This window comes from Pinus tabuliformis, chromosome J, assembly GCF_031772625.1.
Source record: "Pinus tabuliformis cultivar Carrire ecotype Pingquan chromosome J, CPIR1, whole genome shotgun sequence".
Classification (NCBI taxonomy): domain Eukaryota; kingdom Viridiplantae; phylum Streptophyta; class Pinopsida; order Pinales; family Pinaceae; genus Pinus; species Pinus tabuliformis.
Window position 1 is genome coordinate 1,042,285,538 of NC_142295.1, and position 24,130 is coordinate 1,042,309,667.

The window sequence follows — 24,130 nt, forward strand, 5'->3', positions numbered from 1 at the left end:
TTGCTTAGGACCAATCTTTTTAGGATACGTCTTCTTAAGATTCTTTGAATTTGGTTACTGTTGAGCGGCTAAGGCTTCCTTAGAAGAGTTTCTGAGATTAAGAAGACTAATATGTAAGAGTTTTTCTTTTTCTCTCATTAAAGAGTCAGAAAGGGCATCAAAGGAAGGGGACTTGCAGTCTTGTCCTTGAGAAATGAACGCTTCTCTTGTAGAATGGATGCTGGAAACAAACACAGAGTAGGCTGGTCCCAACTTAGTAAGAATGGAATAGATAAGGTTACCATCTTCTTTCTTAACCTTAACACTTTACAAGAGAAGTCTAAGGGTCTTGAACTTGGACAAAAAAACTTCAATAGAGGAAAAATTATTGGGGTCCAATGTAAGCAACTCATTTTCGAGTTGATGGGTTCTAAGTTTATTTTTAATTCCAGAAACTTTAGTGATCTGTTTCATTACTTCATTAGAAGTATCAAGTTCTGCGATATGGAATCGAAGGTCTGGAGAAATAGACATCCCTATCAACCCACATGCTTGATCTTGCCTATTTTACCATTTGGTTGCCTTATCTTCATATTTTGGTTTGGTTTCTTGGCCTGATTCTATTCTGTAAAGACCTTTACTTCTAAGTAAATCCACAATGTAAGACCACTATTCGAAGTAGTTGGTGCTATCAGGAATAACTTGGCATGGACTTTCCATTTTAATAAAAACTGAATTTATAAATGCAAAAACTAAGTGTTCCAATGGAAAGATCTCGAAAAATTAGGCTGATTAAAAAAACAGCTCTAAAAACGACTTCTAGATGAAGAAGTTATGGCTTTTTGAAGAAAAGTTGTTGAAGATGCCAATGAAGTGCGGGAATATGCGGAAATGAATGATAATATTATATTTAAAAAAAAACTGCCCCCTTTCCAAACTTAATCTAATTAGCTTAACAAAAAGAAAGACTTGAACTCAAGACCTCTATTCTCATAAAGTAGCTTTGGACCAAGTGAGCTAGATTAAAAGGTTAGTAATTTTTGGAAAAGAGGAAGGGGAGGCTTTTTTTTTTTAGTCACTGAAGCTTTGGGCTACGTGATTACTTGAGAAAGCTCTTTTTTCCCTACAAAACAAAAAACACAAAACCCAACATGGACATACAAAAAAAAAAAAAACTTTATGGCTTGAAGTTAGCTTTAGCCAAAAATTAAATATTTTCCTCAATGTTTCTAATTTTTTGAGATCACACTAAGGCGCTATAGAAAAGAGAATACACATGAGAAAAATCCTTCCTTTATGTTTTTGATTTGCCCAGATCACATAGAGTTGTGGGGAAAAGAGCATACAGAGAAATCAAAGGTATAGATCCGATAATAAAAAAACAAAGAGCTAAATAAACAAGAATAAACAGAGAGAAAATAACTAAAAACTACAAATAAACATCGTATACCTCTAGATATTAAAAATGACATACCTAGGGCTACTGGAAACCTTTTCGAGTCAAATGAAAGGGTTTCCTAACTGGAAGAGATGCTCCTAACAAAATAGAGTAGTTCTCTCAGCCCAAAAGCAGTCAGTAATAGTAGATCTAGGAAACTACAGTGGGATGCAGTTCTATCGGAATCAAGTTTGGGTCACCAATGGATACGGCCCTCAAATAGCTCTCATACTATGTAGGAATTTACAGGGAAAGTTCCTCAGACAGAAAATGAAAGGACATTGCTTACAAACGGATCACAGATCAGTACACCAGTATTGTTGACGTCGTTAAAACCCTTAAAGAGGGAAACAGTCCATGGTGTGAGCCAACACGACCACTTTAGGAAATTTATTAATAAAAGAATGAAAATTTACGTAAGCTTCTCTCATGAATGGTTACCCTACAAATGACCCTCCATGCTCTTTAAATAGAGATCATGGACCAATCAGGTGTTAAGCCATGGATTAAGTATCGGTAATACCGAGGAGAGAATGAATCGTCAGATTGTATATCCTCTTCTTTTGATGTTTCTTGTCCATCTTCTTCCCCCTCTTCCCAATCTATGTAAAATAATTGCTTCTTAGCATATTTGTGACCTTTAGTGTATTTTCTATCACATCTATAACAAAGCCCTATATCTCGTGTTTCTTCCAACTGTTTTGGTGCCAACCTTGCAGGTTGTGAAAGGCCAGGGGCAACAACATTTCCATATTTATAGTTGTGAATGGTAGGCTTCCTTATTGCCATAATTTTTCTTTCCATTTTTCTTGCCAACTTGAATGGCTTCTTCAATTTGTTAGGCTACCTCATGTTGAATGTTATCCTTTAAAGTCCCTATGAAGACATCAATCCTCTGTTTCTCTCGAATATCATTTACCCTTATATTCAATTTTTGGAAGTCGTAAATGTGCTCTTCCATTGAACCCTCTTATTTTATATTTATCAATTAGATAAATAAGGTTTTTATATTTGTATCTAAATAATCTGCTACCATTTCATCCATAAAAATTGACCAAGTGAAAATTTGTTTATTGGAGAAAAGCCATTGATGCTATACAAACTGATTGGGTTCCAAATATAAAGTGGCAATGTGTACCTTTTGTGTGTTTTGCACATTATGGAGATAGAAATATTCTTCCATCTGTAGTATCCATGTTATGGGATTCTTTCCATCAAAATTACTAATATCTATCTTCAGAATGTGGTGGGCCTTTGTTCCAACATTAGATCTATGAAATCATGATTAACACTTCTTTCGTTCTCATGATGAGTTTTCTCTACTAGCTTTTCACCATTAGGAAGTCTTTCTTGCAACAAATTTGTCAAACCTTCCTTCAAAACTTCCACGTCTTTCTTGAAATATTCAATGTTGTCATTCTTTGAATGATGATTAACACTTATTTTGTTCTCATTCTCAGTTTGTTCTACTATGTTTTCACCATTATGAAACCCTTCTTGTAGAAACTTTGTTAAACATTCCTTCCACCTTTCCATGTCCTTCTTCCAATCTTCAATGTTGTCTTTCATACTCTCCATCTTAGCTTCCACACCTTTCTTTAAACCATCCATCTTAGCTTTTCTTATTTTTTGTGAGAGTGAAATTTGTTGCACTTGGTGTCGTAATTTTGATATATCACACTGCATTTATTCCTTTTCTTCATGAGTCATGATAGAGCTTTTAGGTTCCTTCCTATTTGTGTCCATTTTATTTCTTTGTTACATCAATTAATCATAATTATGCTTCACTATACTCTTTGAATTCCTTCAAACTAATTTTTCAAACCACTAATCCAAAATTTAAAAAAACTACACACCTTTTTTCACTTTGTACGAGCTTGATATTGAACCTGATGTACCTTTGCAATTTTGGATCACCAAGGTCTGAAATTGCAAATTGTGGTATCCCTTTGAGTCATATTTACAATGCCACCAGTCTGATCAAAATTGGGTTCTCCAAGAAAGATTTATGCCCAATCTCCCAAGATGGCTTGATTATACACTTTTTTAGTAGAGTGAACTTGTACAAAATTCCACGTGTCACTATTTCAACCTTCAGACCTAAAGGAAATGCTTAGAAAACTATAGTCCATCTTATTTCTGCAATATCTTACGAAATTTCTATCTGATACTAAGACAGAAGGTTATGACGATTTTCCCAAGATCGCCTATTTGGGATGTAATTTAGGAGCATGAAAAAACCCTAATTGTCTTGAAACTTATCATAGAAAATATAGTGAAACAAGTTCTAAAATTTGGGCCCGAGGTTCAAAATGATTTTGGCTCAAATAGGTTTTTTCGTAGCTAATGAAACTTAGTAGAGAAAATGGTATATTGAAAATGCCATGATGATCTGTTTGGAGGAACAAAACCATAGAATCCAAAGCTCTAATATCAAATGTTATTAAATCAACTCACAAAAAGATAGAAAAGATAGATCAATGACTTAGAAATCAACCTATTCAAGGGAAAACCTTGTTTACATTACAAAAATGACCAATTCTTGGTTGATACAAATGACAAGGCCTCCTTTCTATATATAGGAGTCTAAGCAGTCCCAATATAATAAGAGCCTACACAACAATAATATTGTAGGGGCACAACAATAACAATAGTGGGCATCTATAGGATACAATAATAACAACATGTGCACTATATGGATACAATAATATATTAATGGATATACACTAATAACAATAAGTGTTTACAATAGTAGTATAGGAACCTAACACGATCGATGAGAAGTGGGTTCAAAATATAACTTATAAAAACTTCCTTGTAACATAGTTGGAGTTATAAAAGGTGCATTGGATTATGGAATGTAACATCCTTTGAAAATTTTATTTTCTTATACTTGTTACGTGTTTGTTCATTATTCTAGAGAAATAAAATGGTAGGGTTTAACTTAGGTGGGGTTCTCAACACTATGCTATTAAGGGTTATGTTTCTAATTTGCTTTGTTAAATATATGGCATATTTTTTAATGACTTCTAATTAATATATCTATTTTAATATGTAACCACTTCTAGATATATGCTCATTTTGATTGAAATTTTCCTTGCCTCTCCTTGTATTAAGTTGATAGGAACTATCCCTATTGGATGTTAATACGTTAATTCATTTCCAATTAAATATATAAATCGAAGGGTTGATAACGAAATATGCTCCCATATTATAATCATATACTCTTTAGCAAACAAAAATATTTCAATAATAACCTTCCTCCATGTTTAAATCCATCTTTAAACCATGTTTAAAAATAAAAATTTATGAAATCTAATTAAAAAATTAGTATTACTTTTGTTGATGACCACATATGAGGATTAATGAGAAGTGGATTCAAAACATAAATTATCAAACCTCTCTTAAAATTGTTCTTGATTTGTGAAATTTGCACTAGATTATAGAATGTTTACCCCCATTAAGATGTCACTATGTTAAATATAGCCTATCGAATTATTGACGTGAGTTTTATGACTTTTGTTAACAAAGGGGAAGTGGCTCGAATTGGAATGCTTTAAACATGCCAAGTTATTTGGAATGGTAACTCTCTATGGGATTTAAGGCTTTGTTGGCCTTTGGATCTCTTTATTTTTCAAATAAGAGAATCTATTGAAATCTAGGGTTAACTAATGCAATTTTAGTACATAATCTACACTACTTGTTAATACACCTAAAACTAACGATTAGTAGTAAATAGATATAATGTACATGTTAGATAGTTTGTAAAATATGATACATAAATAACTTGAGAATTAGTAGCTAAAATACAATGAGAATTTTTCAGCACAGTATTTATAATACAACAAATTAAACACTTAGAAACATAACATAACTCATCAAAATAATGAATGTTTTTAGATTTATCACAATATTTATAACTGTAAACCAATTTTAATTTATTTATTTAATTACAAGTTAAAATTAACAATAATCCTTAACATGAGTAACTAAAAGACATATAACTACGGAAATGTAAGCATCTTAACTTTTAGAGTAACATAGAGAAATAAATATTCATTTTTAATGATTCACATCAAGAATGAAAGACATATGGAGAGAGCTAACTAATGTTAAGTATCTACTATTTTTTGGCCAAAACAAAATTGAATGTTAAGTATAAAAATTTCCAAAAGTTAATTATGTTTCTATTACCCATTTATGACTGAAATCAATAAAATATGAAATATAAATACATGTTAGAAATTTATATAAGGAATATGTTAATCCAACTCATATAAAACTAACATTGTTTACAATCTAAATTCCTATACACAATTCATAAGAATTTGGATTGAGCTACTATCCAAATTAGTATCATTCATAGGATACAAATAACTAAAGGAAGATATGAAAGATTATGAACATTTGAAATTGAACTAATAAGAGTGAAAAGAAATGCAAATATTATCATTTTTCATTCATGTGTCGAAGCAACTGAAGAACAATTTTTATATCTCCCAAACATTTAGGAATCAAAATACATAACATAAATAAGACCATAAGAAAGAGTGACTATGGAAAAAAGTAGTAATATAAGTATGTGTGGATTGAGTAAAACCAATCCAATCACATTTACATAAAGGTTTCCAGTGAAAAGCTCCACATTCATAATGATGTTATACACTATTTATTTTCAATACCCCTTTCCCTACTATTAAAAATTGAAGAGATCTAATATAGGCCCGAGAGCCTAATTCTACTCCATAGTAAAATTTAGAAAATAAAGTTATTTCTTCAAATTTGCAATATTTTCTCTTTGGACTAATGGTCATATCCCAACTACTTGCAAGAGATAAACATTGAAGGACTATGAAATCATCCCCACATATCTAACAACAATTGCTTCATTGAAACCAATATAATTATAGCAATAATTTGTTAGCCAATAAAGAAAATAGAGTTAAAAACTTATAATGGTATTAAACAAAGGATGCCACAAAATCGAGATTCTATAGATACCATATCAAATTTATAAAATATAATCAAAACAAAACATGCCTCTAAATATTTTTTGAAAAATAGATAAAAATAAATCTTTATTAAGTAGGATTCAATTTTTGAGAAATGGCTACCTTCACATTTGAAGATTTAATGATTATATGAATATATTTGGACTAAATTTCTACTTCAATTTTAGTAGATTTCTATTTACTTTGACTTTATCTTAATCAATTTTGGGCATCAATTTGATCATTTTCATGTAACAATTGGTCAATATGATGTTGCAAGGGAGGTACTATACCAATAAATTATTGATTCTAGTACACGCAGAGCAAGGATGGATCATAGCCATATTTTCTCCTATGAGTCTTTTCTATGAATTATTTCCATCACACTCAAATTTATTTTTATAAAAAAGAGAAAAGACATTCTTTTCTCTAAGGTTTAGTCCTCTCTGGTGAAGGCTTCATTAGCGATTCTAGATAAAAGATTACCTCCTTTACAAGAGTGTGTTTTCACCTAATACTCCACCCCATTGAAATCATTTTTTCAATCACTTTTACCTTCACTTTACATTGTGAATTATACTCAAGCTAACTGATACTTTCTTGTGTTGTAGGTCTAAGTCGAGGGCTACCATATGAGGTATTTAACTCTTCTTTTTCACTTTTTTTTGGATTTATCTCCCTGTAATGGAATTCAACAATTTTAGCCTTGCTCCTCGTAACATGGACTAGTGTAATTTCTAGATGTACAACTTCTATATCATTGGAGTAATCTATTTTCTCTACATGAAGTGACTCATTATGTTCATCCTGAACTTGAAAATTAGACAATATTGGCTTAGCATGGAGGATTAGATGGAACCCTAAGGGTAAGGCATTTTTGCTCAGAAACCTTGGGTTACTAAAACCTATTTCCAAAAGTAACATATTCGAAAGGGTTGATACTGAAATATGCTCCCATATTATAATCATATACAATTGATAAAACAAAAATATTTCAATAATAACCTTTGTGCATGTTTAAATCCATCTTTAAACCATGTTTAAAAATAAAAATTTATGAAATCTAATTAGAAAATCACTATTACTCTTGTTGATGACAACATGTGAGGATTAGTGAGAAGTGGATTCAAAGCATAAATTATCAAACCTCTCTTATATCTTTTCTTGAATTGTGAAACATGCACTATATTATAAAATTTTTACCCCCATTTAGACGTCACTATGTTAAATATAGTCTATCGAATTCTTGATGTGAGTTTTATGACTTTTGTTAACAAAGAGAAAGTGGACCGAATTGGAATGCTTTAAATATGCCAAGTTATTTGGAATGGTAAATCTCTATGGATTGTAAGGTTTTGTTGGCCTTTGGATCTCTTGTTTCTTCAAATAAGAGAAGCTATTGAAATCTAAGGTTAACTAATGCAATGTTAGTACATAACCTACACTACTTGTTCATACACCTAAAACAAACGATTAATAGTAAATAGATATAGTGTACAAGTTAAATAGTTAATAAAATAGGATACATAAATAACATTAGAATTAGTTGCTAAAATACAATGAGTAATTTTCATTAGAGAATTTATAATACAACAAATTAAGCACCCAGAAACATACCATAACTAGTCAAAAGAATGATTGTTTTTAGATTTGCTATAATATTTAAAACTCTAATACAATTTTAATTTATTTATGCAAATATAAGTTAAAACTAATAGTAGTCCTTAACACGAGTAACTAAAATATATATAACTACAAAAATTTAAGTCTCTTAACTTTTAAAACAACATAGAGAAATCAGTATTCATTTTTAATGATTCACATCAAGAATGAAAGATATATGCAGAGAGCTAACTAATGCTAAGTATCTACTATTTTTTAGCCAAACAAAATTGAAATTTAAGCATAAAATTTTCCAAAAGTTAATCATGTCTCTATTATCCATTTATGAGTCAAATCAATAAATAAATAATGAAATATAAATACATGTTAGAAATTGTTATAGGACATATGTTAATCCAACTCATATAAAACTAACATTGTTTAAAATCTAAATTTCTATACACAATTCATAAGAATTTGCATTGAGCTAATGTCTAGATTAGTATCATCCTTGGGATACAAATAACTGATGGAGATATGAAAGATTATTCACATATGAAATTTAACTAACAAGAGTGAAAAGAAATGAAAATATTTTCATTTCTCATTTATGTGTCCAAGCCACTGAACAATAATTGTTATATCTCCCAAAAATTCAAGAATAAAAACATATAATGTAAGGAAGACCATAAAAAAGAGTTACTATGGGAAAAATAAATAATATAACTATGTGTCAACTGAATAGAACCAATACAACCACATTTACGTAAATGTTTCTAGTAAACTCGACTTTCATAACGATGTTATACACTATTTCTTTTCAATACATCTCTCCCTACAATTCAAAAGTTAGGGGATTTTCTATAGGCCCAAGAGACTAATTCTACTCCATACTAAAATTTAGAAAATAGAATTATTTTTACAAATCTGCAATATTTTCTCTTTGGCCTATTGGTCATATCCTAACTACTTGCAAGAGATAAACATAGAAGGACTACCAAAACATCCTTGCATATCTAACTACAATTGCTTCATTGAAACCAGTATCATTATATTGATAATTTATTATCCAACAAAGAAAATATACTTAAAAACTTATAATGATATTAAACAAAGGACGCTACAAAATCGAGATTTTGTACATACCATATCAAGTTTAGAAAATATAATCAAAACAAAACATTTCTCTAAAGATTTGTTGAAAAATTGATAAAAATAAATCTTTATTAAGTAGCATTCAATTTTGGAGAAATGACTACCTTCATGATTGAAAATTTAATGATTATATTAATATCTTTGGGCTAATTTTTTACTTCAGTTTTAGTAGGTTTCCATTTACTTTGAATTTATATCAATCAATTTTGGGCTTTAAGTTGGTCATTTTCATGTAACAATTGGTCAATATGATATTCCAACTGAGTTAATGTAACAATAAATTTTTTATGCTAGTACATGTCACGCAGGGATGGATCATAGCCATATTTTCTCCTAGGAGTCTTTTGTGGTGATTCTAGATAAATGAAGACCTGCTTTACAAGAGTGTGTTTTCACCTATTACGCCCACCCTTTGAAATCAATTTTTCAATCACTTTTACCTTCACTATAGCTTGTGAATTATATTCAGGCTAACTGATATATTCTTGTTTTGTAGGTTTCAGTCAATGGGTAGAATATGAGGGATTTAGCTCCTTTTTTTCCCAAAAATTGGGTTTTATATCCCCTTAATGGAATTCAACAATTTTAGCCCTACTCCTCGTAATATGAACTAGTGTAATTTCTGGATGTACAACTTCTTTATCATCGGAGTAATCTATTTTCTCTAGATGAAGTGACTCATTGAGGTCATGCTCAACCTGAAAATTAGACAAGAATGGCTTAGCGTGGAGGATTAGATGAAACCCTAACAATAAGGCATTGTTGCTCATAAACCTCGAGTACCTAAAACCCATTTCCAAATAGTAACATATTCCAAGGGTTGATAATGAAATATGCTCCCATATTATAATCATATACTCTTGATCAAACTAAAGGATTTCAGTAATAACCTTCATGTAGGTTTAAATCCATCTTTAAACCATGTTCAAAAATAAAAATTTATGAAATTTAATTAGAAGATCAGTATTACTCTTGTTGATGAACACATATTAGGATTAATAATAAGTGGATTCAAAACATAAATTATCAAACCTCTCTTAAAACTTTTCTTGACTTGTGAAAGGTGCACTAGATTATAGAATGTCTACCACCACTCAGATGTCACTATGTTCAATATAGTCCATCGAATTGTTGACGTGAGTTTTATGACTTTTGTTAACAAAGGGGAAGTGGCTTGAATTGTAATGCTTTAAATATGCCAAGTTATTTGGAATGGTAACTCTCTTTTGGTTTTAAGGCTTTGCTTTCTTTTGGATCTCTTTCTTTTTCAAATAAGAGAATCTACTGAAATCTAAGGTTAACTAATTAAATGTTAGTATATAATCTACACTACCTGTTTATACACATAAAACTAACGATTAATAGTAAATAGGAGATCATAATTCCCATAATGTTATTAGCAAGTCAATTCTTATGGATATCATGAAATTTTCCATGGATAATCAGAATCATGTTGTCATTGTTGTGGTGAGAAGAGAAGTCTACAACAGAGGGTGGTGGAAGTAGAAATATCTCTTTTGGTGTCTTTACTGAGTGTAAAAACAGACGAAATGACTCAAGATGTTAAAACCAGTTTGGACTTCCTCTTTTCATTATTTCATTTTTTATTTTGTAGGTGGACTTGGTTGGAGTGTACTATGATGAAAGAGAGATTGTTAAATATGGGTTTTCAATAGCATTCACCACAATGATGTTGTCATGGAGTGTTTTGGAATTCGATGGGTTCATGGGTGGTGAGATAGCCAATTAAAAGGATGTCATTCGCTGGTCCATAGATTACCTGTTGAAAGAAAATACACATCTAGGCACCATATAAATCAAGGTAAATGCATAAATAGTACAAAACAATTCAATTCTCTACAAAGTAACCAATGTCATTCTCTGTAGCTATAGCTATTGTTTATCTGACTAACAATACAAGATACATTACTTCTTTTGCATCTTATGGCTAAAATCTGTTCAAAAACAAGTAAGACTTCATATTCATATAGCATAACACTCTATTTTTAGGTTAATTTATTAATAAGGATTTTCCTACCAATGATTACAAAGACCTAAAAGTACTCCACTAAAGAAAATATTTATGATTGTTGTGTGAACATGAAATTGGGATCTATTTATGGATGAAATGAGTATCGTGGGACCTTGAGAAACAATAGAGTTAATGGACCACGGAACAAGGAGAGTTCCTTTGATCAGGCCCCTATAGAAGGGAAGTGGCTGTGTTAAAAAATTGTAATTAAAAGTGGGGTGTATTCTAAAGCATCACTGAATATGCACTTGCACATATGTATATAAAAGTGGGGCGCATTGTAAATCCTCACTAAATATGCAGCTGATTCATAACTCTCTTTACATGACCATGTGCATAATAGGAAATTTGGTGCAAAATTAGATATATTTATAGAGAGAGGACGAGTGTTTTTATTTCATATCGTACCTGTATATCCAGGAGACCTTTTTCAGTGTCATCTCAAGTTAGGATTGATTCGGTTTTAGATGAAACAGCTGCTAAAATGAAGTATCGATCGATTTTCATGTGTAAGATATGATAGATATGGAAGAATTTAGTTTATTTTAATGTATGCTCTCTCATATATGATTAATATTTTATTTTAATTTCTCTGATTTAATTTCTCTTATGGTGTATCATTCTTACCTTTGCATTTATCTTGAATCTCTCTCACTTTAAGATGCAAATTCTTTCATGCATATCCATTTATTTTTAGTATTACACATCTCTAAAATGTGGACCCAAATACTAATTTTTTTTATCTTCATTCACCCTCACGCGACTATTTACAAATAGGTCAAGAAGAAGTCTTTCGTAGGCTCATAATCTTGGAATACATGTAGATTTGTCAATTAGGTGACAACATAAAACTATTAGGGATACCCCCTTAAGATTAAAAAATCAAAAGTACAAACATAGAGGTCTTCTAACTATGACTGGGGTTGATTTTCATGTAGTTATTGGACAAATTTATCTTTATAGATTAGCATGATAACATCATCCAACGACCTCAAATGTAGTGAAGAGAGACAATGAGACTACCATGTAGGCTACAACAACATGATGCTCATAATAAAATTCTATCTCAGGGCCAAGAGACATGTGGTAGATCCAAGCCCTCTAAATGTACATCCAATAGATATCATCCCCAACTACTAAGTTGATCTATAATTTTGTGGGAAAGAAATGGCTAAAAGGAGGGAGAAACTCTATCAAAATGCGAACGAATAGAGGAATCAAGTGGCCCCTAAGAATCGGCCCTGCCAGTGACTGGAAAGATATATGGAATCAATATCCTCAAACAACCAAAGAGTGAGATAGAAATATCTCTGTCATCCAGATGTTGGAAATAATACTGAGAGGGGGGGTGAATCAGTATTATCAGATCAATAAAACTTTTTCAGTGCTCAGAAACATATATGCTACTTCAGTTAAGTGAACTAGCGTGTACACGCTACTGTGTCTAAAGAAAACAGCGTATAACCAAAAAACTTATAATTCAGTTAGTTTGTCTTCAGTTAAGTGCATCAGGTCATTATTCACCATATTAAGAGTAAACATATGCAGTATAACAGAACAGATCATCACAGAAAAGCCACACACATGAACACCATGATATAAGGTGGAAACCCAATGTGGGTGAAAACCACTTGCTGCAAGTCGTCTCTATCTTTCTTTAATAAGAACTTCAGTTTACAATCTTTTGTACTGGTGCAGCCTTATACCAGTACGCAGGCTACAACCTGCAGAAGGCTTAAACCTTCTCTCGTTCTCCAAACTTCCTTGGAAGGGAGCTCCAACCCCCTTTGCTCTTGTACTAGCTAAGATACTAGTACGTAGGTGATGGCCTACAATCTTCTTTCCTTCAGGTACCACTTTTCATCAATTTTCAGACTGGATACTCCTGAGGCACAACATTACAATCTGAAGACCATGATTCATTCACAAATCATTGAAGCATAAAACAACCAATACTAGCATCATCAATCTTTGAATTACTGAACCACTGAAACCCTGTCAAACCCAGTCACCAGAACACAGAGCAGACTACAGAACTCTGCAATAATAGCCAGACCCAACTGCAAACCCAAAAATCAAGCTTCAAAAGATACATGCTACTTCAATGAGAGCAACCCGCGTATACACGCGGTTTTGCCGAAGACAACCTGTGTACAGATCTAAAAATAATTTTTCCATAACTTGCAGCTGTACCAGACATCAGTTATACCCAGAACATAGCGTTGCGTCAGTATGCAGATCTAGAAATACACATAATCAACCATATAAATATAGTTCATTTCAAACCATTTGATCCCGATCTCTCCTTAGATCTAGTTCTCCAACAACCGATGAGATCTCTCCTTAGCTTCAGATCAAGCAATACATCATCAACCAATAACCTGCATACTGGATCTAATACTTCATCAGATATTCAAGACTTTTCAGATACCTTTGCCTAATGATTTCCTTCTCCTTATATAGCCTTAGGCCTTGTTCAATACCAAGAGCCAAAACCATAGAAATCCAATACCATCAGCTTCAAAACTAGGGATCAACACGTCCGTCGAGACACCATGGTCCGAAACCATAGGCACAACTTCCAAGGAATAGCCGCCACGGACCAAAAATAAGGTTTCCACATACACGCACTTTTACTGAAGCCAACCAGTGTGTACACGTGACTTGGGCTTGATGAACCTGCGTATATGAATTTTCTCTTCTTCTTATAGTCTGATCATCAATTCCTTGTTGCTGACCTTCTGCACTATGATTTGTCATCAGTGTGGTTTGCCATCAAGGACAATACTTGTCTCATAATGCCAACAATCTCCCCCTTTGGACTTGATGGCAACCCCAAGATCCTTAGAATCATTCTCCCCCTTTGTCATCAAGGGCAAAGGGTTGTGCTCCCCCTGAGTACATGCTGATTTCTCTGCTCTGCTGTGCTGAACATGCTCCCCCTGACTGTAGGCAAGATCTGCAAAAGATGTTCTTCAAACGAACCAAGACTTATACATCATAAAGGACCTTCCTATCACCAAAAGACTCAATACATACATCCATACTCCCAACCAAGAGGGGATACATTAGAACCAACCAATTATATTACATCATTCATCCCAGGCATAGTGGGGAAACCAACATAGGCCGTTACATGACCTTGACACCATAAAAGAGATATCACAGAAGAGATACATGACATAGAGACAACAAATCTAGACCAAGACTTATGAAAGTCACAAGAAGCATCTGATACACATCTTTTAGATCAGCAACCAAGATTTCTTTCTGAGCTCCTTCTCCTGAAACCAAAAAAAAAACAGTTGTGTACTAGAACCAAAAGCATCTAAATGCCAACAATGCTTTATGAGACTTTAAGCTGCTCCCCCTGAACCTGTGCCTGCTGCACCCCCTGAAACTATGTCTGAAGAATTCTGGCATACCCATCTCAGATCTTCTCCAACCGGAGTCTACCCTTGCTGTTCAGAACTCCATATACGCGACTTTTCCTGCATAAAACAGCGTATGCACGCGGATATGCTTCCTGCAGCACGCGTACACCATACACGCGACTTTCCCAGCATAAATCGGCGTATATACGCGGATTTCCCTTACGTAACTTGCGTATACCAACTTTTCTGTAGAACAGACAAGCTTCAACAGCAGGATGAAGCATCAACTACTCCCAGCTTTTGTCTGAGATATTCAAAAGTTTCCCTGGGCAGTGGTTTTGTGAGAATATCAGCAACTTGTTCCTTAGAAGGAACATACTCCAGCTTGACCTTCTGCTCAAGCACTTGTTCCCGAAGAAAATGGCACTTGATTGGTATGTGCTTGGTCTTTGAGTGCATGACTGGATTCTTTTAAATGCTGATTGCACGTGTATTATCACATAAGATAGAGACTGGTGGCGTGCAAGTGATTTGAAAATCCTGCAAGGTCTGCATCATCCAAAGAAGTTGTGTGCAACAAGATGCCGCAGCCACATATTCTGCTTCAGCTGTAGATAAAGCAATCAAACTCTGTTTCTTGCTGAACCAAGATACTAATCTGGAACCCATGAAGAAAGCACCACCGCTTGTGCTTTTCCTATCATCCACACTTCCGGCCCAATCTGCATCTGTGTAAGCATGAAGAGTGAGATCTGTATCTCTAGGATACCATAAGCCATAGTTTTGGGTCCCTTGAAGATACTTGAAGATTCTTTTGACTGCCTGAAGATGAGTTTCCTTTGGGTTGGCTTGAAATCTTCCAACAATTCCTACTGCATGCATAATATCTTGCCGGGTACCTGTCAAATAAAGCAAACTCCCAATCATGGATCTATAAGTGGGTTGGTGAACTGTTGCTGATTCGTCATTTGCACTGAGGCTGCATCCTGTAACCATGGGGGTACAAACTGGCTTTGAATCTTCCATGCCATACTTCTTCAAGATATGCTTGAGGTACTTGGTTTGAGACAAGAAAATACCTCCTTCATTTTGTTGGATTTGCAATCCAAGAAAGTATGTCAATTCTCCAAGTAATGACATTTCAAATTCTTTCTGCATAACCAAGGCAAAGTTCTGACTCATAGCCTCTTCATTGCTACCAAAGATAATATCATCTACATACACAACAAGTATTAGCAATTTGTTATTTTCAACTTTCATATAGAGATTTCTATCTGCTGATCCTTTTGAAAAACCTTGTTGGTGAAGATATTTGTCCAACCGATAATACCAAGCCCTTGGAGCTTGTTTGAGACCATAAAGAGCCTTTTTCAATCTGCATACAAGGTTTGGATCATTCCCAAGAATGAAACCATCTGGCTGCTAAACATATACTTCTTCTTCTAAGTCTCCATTCAGAAAGGCTGATTTCACGTCCATTTGAAATACCTTGAAGTTTTGAAAGCTTGAGAGAGCAAGGAACATTCGGATGGCCTCAAGTCTTGCTACAGGTGCAAAGGTCTCCTCAAAATCTATCCCTTCTTGTTGTGCATACCCTTTACAAACAAGTCTATCCTTGTTTCTAATTACTTCTCCATTTTCATTCAATTTATTCTTGAAGACCCATTTTGTCCCTATGACATTCTTACCTTTTGGTCTAGGAACCAGTTCCCAAGTGTTGTTCTTTTCAATCTGCTCAAGTTCTTCATCCATTGCTTTGACCCAACATTCATCTTTGCATGCCTCTTTCACATTTTGTGGTTCAGTGGAAGAGAGTAATGCCAAATAGCTTGAGGCTTCTGCAATTCTTCTTCTTGTTTGTATTCCTGCTTCTTTCTGCCCCACAATCTGAGATTCTGGATGATTCTTTTGAACATATCTGGATGGAGTCTTCTCTTCTATTCTTGTCTGCTCCTCTGGTTCTTCTTGAGGTTCTTCTTCTTCTTGAGGTTCTTCTTGAGGTTCTTCTTCTTCATCATTCTGCCTTTGGGGGTAGCCTTCATCTTCTTCAATGTCTTCATGATGAACTTGCCTAGGAATATATCCCTTCTCATCAACCACTACATCAATGCTGTCAACAATTCTGCCAAGTCTTTTATTGTAGCACTTGTATGCTTTGCTATATGGAGAATAACCAAGAAGAATGCCTTCATCTGCTCTTGGTTCAAGTTTGCCAAGTTGCTCATTAGTATTCTTAATATAACATTTGCTCCCAAATATTTTGAAGTGCTTCACCGAAGGAGTCTCACCACTCCAGAGTTCATGAGGCGTTTGAGTGCTATTTACTCGGACATTTGTATTGTTAAGAATAATAACTGCAGCATGTGCAGCTTCACCCCAGAAAGTTGCGGGAGTACCTGATTCATCAAGCATAGCACGAGCCATTTGTTGAATAGTTCTGTTCATTCTTTCCACAACCCCATTTTGCTGAGGAGTTCTAGTTGTAGAGAATTCTCTTCTTATCCCATGTTCTTCACAGAAACCGAAAAATTCGTTTGAGGTAAACTCCCCACCTCTGTCAGATCTGAGGCACTTAATTTTGTGTCCTGATTCATTTTCAACCAAGGCTTTGAAGGATTTGAATTTTTCGAATGCTTCATCTTTGTGCTTCATAAGTCCTAACCAGACAAACCTGGAGAAATCGTCAATGAATAATATCAAGTATTCTTCTCCTCGAGGTATTCTTTTTCTGAATGGACCACATGTATCTGTATGTACTAGCTCAAGAGGCATGCTAGCTGATCCTTCCTTCTCTGGAAAGTTAGTTCTGGTTTGCTTTCCAAACTGACAAGATTTGCATATAGTGTTTTCTGGAATTTTGATATCTGGAAGACCACGAACTGCCTGATATTTGCATGCTTTCCTTATTTGTGAAAAGCTTAGATGCCCCAACCTTCGATGCCATAGCCAGTGTTCATCATTCTTTCTCAAATAGCATTGTTGTGGTCCTTCTTCAAATATGTATAGATTATTTGGAGTCCTTCTTCCTTTGATCACTGTTTTACCTGTATCAAGGTCACGAACACAACATCCATTTAATCTAAATATTACTTCTGTTCCTTGATCGCACATCTGACTGACACTCAGAAGATTATGCTTCAATCCATCAACATACAAAACATTTCCAGCTTTGACCTTCTCTTTTAATGGAGCAACACCTTTTCCTTTTATGGCTGCAGAGATATCGTTTCCAAAAGAAACTTTCTTCCCCTTTTCTAATGCGGTATATGACTCAAGCTTTTCTTTGTCCCCTTTCATATGCTTTGAACATCCGCTGTCAATGTACCATAGACTTTCTTGACCTTCTGCATAAAAGGCTATCCCACATCTTTCTGGTTGCGGTTCCTTTATTCTCCATGTTCTGACATTTGAGGTTTGTTCCTTCTGAGTTGTCTTCCGGAACCTGCTCCTGCATTCAGAGTCTTCATGACCAAAGTTATTACAAATAGAGCATTCAACTTCATTTTCAAGAACCGAAAAGTTGTTATAAGTCCTTTTCATGGTTCCAGTCATTCTCCCTTGCTTTTGTGCTTCTCTAGTCATGATTGTCTTGTAGGCAACACATTGAGCTGCTTTGTGACCAAAGTTATGGCAAGAAAAGCATTGGCCATTAAAGAAACTTCTGCGATAATCAGATCTATCATCCAACCGATTGTAGCTTCTATTTATTCTTGGAGCAAATTGGGAAGATTTTACCTGTGGCTGATTGTAGCTTCCGTTTGTCCTTAAGGCAGTTTGTCCCCAAATTTCTTGATGGTCTTTAGTTGTTCTTGAGGTAAACTGTCCCTGATTCACCTGATGACTTTTATTTGGCCTTTGCTCGCTTCTCCTTGCTGCATCAAGATAGCTTTTAGAGGTAGAGGCTTGAGATGTTTCTCCATTATATCCAAGACCTGTCTTGATCAGAGGAGATCGATGTACATTGATAATCTCATCCAAGGTTTCAGATCCTTTAACAAATTTAAGATTAATCGCTTTTGTTTTCTCAATCTCCTTTCTAAGACAAACAATCTCACATTCCAATTTTTCAAGATGTTTTTCCTTTTCAGCTAGTTGACATTGTAGAGAATCAATAATAGCACTCTTCTCTTCTAAGCAAACTTTGAGATCTTTCATTTTTTCACAAAAGCCTTCTACATCTATAGCATCCATATAGTCATCATCTTCAAAAGCCATTAACAATTTATATCTATTACCTTGTTCATCTTCATCACTATTTGAAAGACCATCACTATCTTCATGAGTGTAATAGCTTTTCTTCTTTTCATTTTGTTTCTTGTTCCATTTGATAGGTTCCTTTCCCTTGTCATTCTTATAAGGACATTTTGTAGCATAATGACCTACTCTTCCACAAGCAAAGCATTTAAAAGGTAACTTACCTCTGAACCTTCCAGAACCCCTTTGAAGATTTCTGACAAAATTTGATTCTTCTTCCTCTTGTTCTGGGACGTGGCTTGCTTCATAATAATCTTCTTTGCCTGATGCCTTGAAAGCAGCTTCTCTTCTGTCTGATGGACCTCCCTTTCTCATTTCATAAGTAGTTAGAATTCCATGTAGCTGAGACATAGTAAGAATTCGTAGATTTTCCTTTTCTTCTATTGCAGATACTTTAGATTCAAACTTGGGGGACAATGATCTTAGAACCTTTTCAACCACTATAGCCTCTTTTATTTCTTCACCCAAATTTTTCATACAATTAACGATCTCATCTACCCGAAGAAAATAGTTAGCCACACTTTCATCATTATACATCTTGAGAGTCTCATACTGAATCCTGAGAGTTTGAAGTTTAGCACGCTTTACCTGTTCATCACCTTCATAGCTCGTGACAATTTTGTCCCATATCTCTTTTGCGGATTTGTAGTGCATTACCTTCATGAATTCCGTTTGGGATATACATCCTAATAGGGTACTGACTTCTTTCGCATTTGTTTCATACTTCTTTTTCTCGGCCGCATCTGTAGGAGTAGCTGAAGGAAAAGCGTAGCCTGTTTCTACAATGTCCCAAACTTCTGTACCAAGAGATTGAAGATAGGCAGTAACTCTTACCTTCCAATAATTGAAGTTTGTCCCATCAAAAACCGGTGGCCTGATTGATGCTTCTCTCTCGTAGTTGCTCATGATGAACGATCTACCTTCAAGCGATCAAGCTTCTCTGAAGGACCTGCTCTGATACCAATTGTTGGAAATAATACTGAGAGGGGGGTGAATCAGTATTATCAGATCAATAAAACTTTTTCAGTGATCAGAAACATATACGCTACTTCAGTTAAGTGAACCAGCGTGTACACGCTACTGTGTCTAAAGAAAAAAGCGTATAACCAGAAAACTTATAATTCAGTTAGTTTATCTTCAGTTAAGTGCATCAGGTCATTATTCACCATATTAAGAGTAAACAGATGCAGTATAACAGAACAGATCATCACACAAAAGCCACACACATGAACACCATGATATAAGGTGGAAACCCAATGTGGGTGAAAACCACCTGCTGCAAGTCGTCTCTATCTTTCTTTAATAAGAACTTCAGTTTACAATCTTTTGTACTGGTGCAGCCTTATACCAGTAAGGGAGCTCCAACCCCCTTTGCTCTTGTACTAGCTAAGATACTAGTACGTAGGTGCTGGCCTACAATCTTCTTTCCTTCAGGTACCACTTTTCATCAATTTTCAGACTCGATACTCCTGAGGCACAACATTACAATCTGAAGACCATGATTCATTCACAAATCATTGAAGCATAAAACAACCAATACTAGCATCATCAATCTTTGAATTACTGAACCACTGAAACCCTGTCAAACCCAGTCACCAGAACACAGAGCAGACTACAGAACTCTGCAATAACAGCCAGACCCAACTGCAAACCCAAAAATCAAGCTTCAAAAGATACACGCTACTTCAATGAGAGAAACCCACGTATACACGCGGTTTTACCGAAGACAACCTGCGTACAGATCTAAAAATAATTTTTCTATAACTTGCAGCTGTACCAGACATCAGTTATACCTAGAACATAGCATTGCGTCAGTATGCAGATCTATAAATAAACATAATCAACCATATAAATATAGTTCATTTCAAACCATTTGATCCCGATCTCTCCTTAGATCTAGTTCTCCAACAATCGATGAGATCTCTCCTTAGCTTCAGATCAAGCAATACATCATCAACCAATAACCTGCATACTGGATCTAGTACTTCATCAGATATTCAAGACTTTTCAGATACCTTTGCCTAATGATTTCCTTCTCCTTATATAGCCTTAGGCCTTGTTCAATACCAAGAGCCAAAACCATAGAAATCCAATACCATCAGCTTCAAAACTAGGGATCAACACGTTCGTCGAGACACCATGGTCCGAAACCATAGGCACAACTTCCAAGGAATAACCGCCACGGACCAAAAATAAGTTTTCCACATACACGCGCTTTTACTGAAGCCAACCAGCGTGTACACGCGACTTGGGCTTGATGAACCTGCGTATATGAATTTTCTCTTCTTCTTATAGTCCGATCATCAATTCCTTGCTGCTGACCTTCTGCACTATGATTTGTCATCAGTGTGGTTTGCCATCAAGGACAATACTTTTCTCATAATGCCAACACCAGAAACACAACCCCCAAGAGTATAGATCATGTGAAGGAAAACAAATCTAAAAATGTTCTCCAAACTTAAGTCACCTGGTTCATCAACAGCTCCAAAGCATTCATAAAATTATATCATTTATAAATTGACGACTCAAACAATTCATTTAGAGGGAATGAAACTGTTTAGCCATGCCATGTACATTTCAACTCCTCCAAATCCCTGGAAGAGGCATAATGCCTTGCAACAAGAAGCCTATTTTTCACCTCTCTCTTAGACCTTGTGGCCTTAAAATTACCTGACATCCCTATACAACCCCTCAGATCATAACACGATTAATAGTTCTTCATATTCACCAATGACTAACAACAAAACAAGGCCATGTGAGTAGATCTGGAGTGTAAGAGTGAGGGAAAATTAGTGATGTGTAGTGAAGGAAAATGGGCATCATCGGGGTTGGAAAACCTGCAACAATTAATATATCGTATGTAGTTACATGAATAACATGAGATCATGAATTACTGCCTAGTTTTTCTAATTCCTTAAGACCTGATTTATTTAAAACTACATGCCATTCCCATAAAACCGCACTGAACAGATCATGATGACTAGTTCTCCATATTCATCTTCACAATTTGTATATTTCATAGCATTAGGAACGGATGTATGGTGAAGGAAATAGGATTGGGAGTGTGAAAGACTGATGATATGAGGAAGAAACAGCCTTATCCTATGCTCCCACTCTTCAAGACTTCAATTTATTTTTAGCTATGGTGGTGGCAGTGTATTTGGTGGAATTCCTTCAATTTTTGCACTTCTCCATAGGTTGATTCAAGTGAGAGCTTGTCTTATTTCAAATCAATGAATTGAATATCTATAGGGAGTGGCGATTCTTCTCCTTCAGTCTCTTGTTTTCCTTGATTGAACCCATCCAAGTCTCACTCCTCTGAGGTTGTAGGCATGGGAAATAGTGTTGACTGTTTCAGGACAAATCGAGGTGGTCTGATGAACATCTATGTTTGCATAGTTCCTTGATAGGTAGTCAAGTCTTGTGGTGGTGAGAGTGCACCTTCTTTGGCTATATAAAGTTGGAGTGATTGATGCACTTGTAGGATTGAGGACATCACCTTTCCACTGTTATGTAGTAGTATTGTGTGATACTTGGTGGTAGTGGGGGTACCCCTAGCTTGCAAGGATGTTGAAATGCTTCACGTTGCTCGAGAGTTTGATGCACATACGGTGGGAAGTTGGGGTTGTGATGCTAGCGTTGTCACTATTTTGGTGGTTTGAATAATGATATCGTACATGACTTGGTAGAAGATTTTGAACATCGATCAATACAGACTTGTGTAACCGTTGTTCAATGAAAAACAAAGGGATTCCTAATTACCTACGACAAACTTGGCCTGAGGATGCCAGTGTGGTAGTTTAATGCTTGCTTGCTTTTCTCATTTTTAGTATGTAATCAATGGAAAGGACCTCTTGTAATGAAAGTTCTGGTTTTGGTCTTGCGTGTCTAGTACTTTTTGCATAATCTTATTAGTGAGATACCTCACCAAGTTCAACTTTACCTTCAATGCGTAGGTCTTACCCATGCAAAGATTTATTCTACATAACCAACATACTTACAGATTGTGGTCTAGGTGTTAACAGTGAGCGCGAAAGTTGTTTTAGTCAGAATGAGTAATGGTAGGACAAAAAACCTTGTATAGAAATTGTAGTGAGATTTTTCTTAAAGGTGACTTACTTGTATCACATTAATATGAGAAATATGATGGTGGTGATGTCTTCTTGGGGGATGACAGGAAGTGTAGAATTGTTGGTTGTGGAAAAGTAAAGTTGAAGTTACGAGGTGGAAGGGTTAGAACACTTCTGGATGTTTTGAATATTCCTGAATTGGCCAGAAATCTGATTTTTGTAAGCAAGTTGGATGATGCACATGTAAAAATAGTGTTCGAGAAGGATACCTGCAATATGATTCAAGGGGCATTGGTATTGATGCGGGGAGTTTAAATTGGAACTCTGTACAAGCTGCAAGGTAGCACTATCATTGATGGGTGCAACAGTTCCATGGTTCCTGAAAGTGGAGCAGAAAATCTAGTGGTCTTTGGAGAGAAGACAATTTTGTGGCATCAAATGCTTGGACATATTGGAGAGAAGGGCCTTCGAATACTTCATGGTAAAGGTATGGTAGAAGGTATGAGTAATAACTCTTTGTATTTTTATTTCTGTGAAAATTGTGCATATGGGAAGCAGAATTGGGTGAGTTTCCCCTCTGGTGGTAAGAGGGCGAAACAGATATTAGGGCTTGTGCACAATGATCTATTTGGACCTATGAAGGTTCCATCCTTAGGTAAGTCTATGTACTATGTATGATTTCTAGATGACTTCTCAAGGATTACATGGATATATTTCCTTAAGAAGAAATTTGGAGTCTCTGAAAAGTTTAAAGAATTTAAGGCTCTGGTGGAAAATGAGATAGAGAAGAAGATAAAGATGTTGAGGATAGATAACAGTGGAGAGTTTTGTAGTAAGGAATTTGAAGAATTATATAAGAAGTGTGGTATAGCACAGCAAAAGACTACTCCATATACACCTTAGCAAAATAGAGTTGTAGAAGGAATGAATAATACATTGATGGAAAGGGCAAGAAGCATGCTCAGTGGTGTCAGGTTAGGACAAGAATTCTGGGCAGAGGCTGTGGAGATAGCATGTTATCTGGTCAACAGATCGCCTTCATCAGCGTTGGAGGATAACACTCCACAAGAGGTGTGGACAGGTGAGAAACCCTCTGTTTCACATCTGAGTGTATTTGGATATGATGCATACATACATGTTCCAAAGGAGAAACAAACCAAGTTGGATGGTAAATATGAAAAGTGCATTTTTATTGGGTATAAAGATGGTTTAAAGGGTTATAAGATTTGGAACCC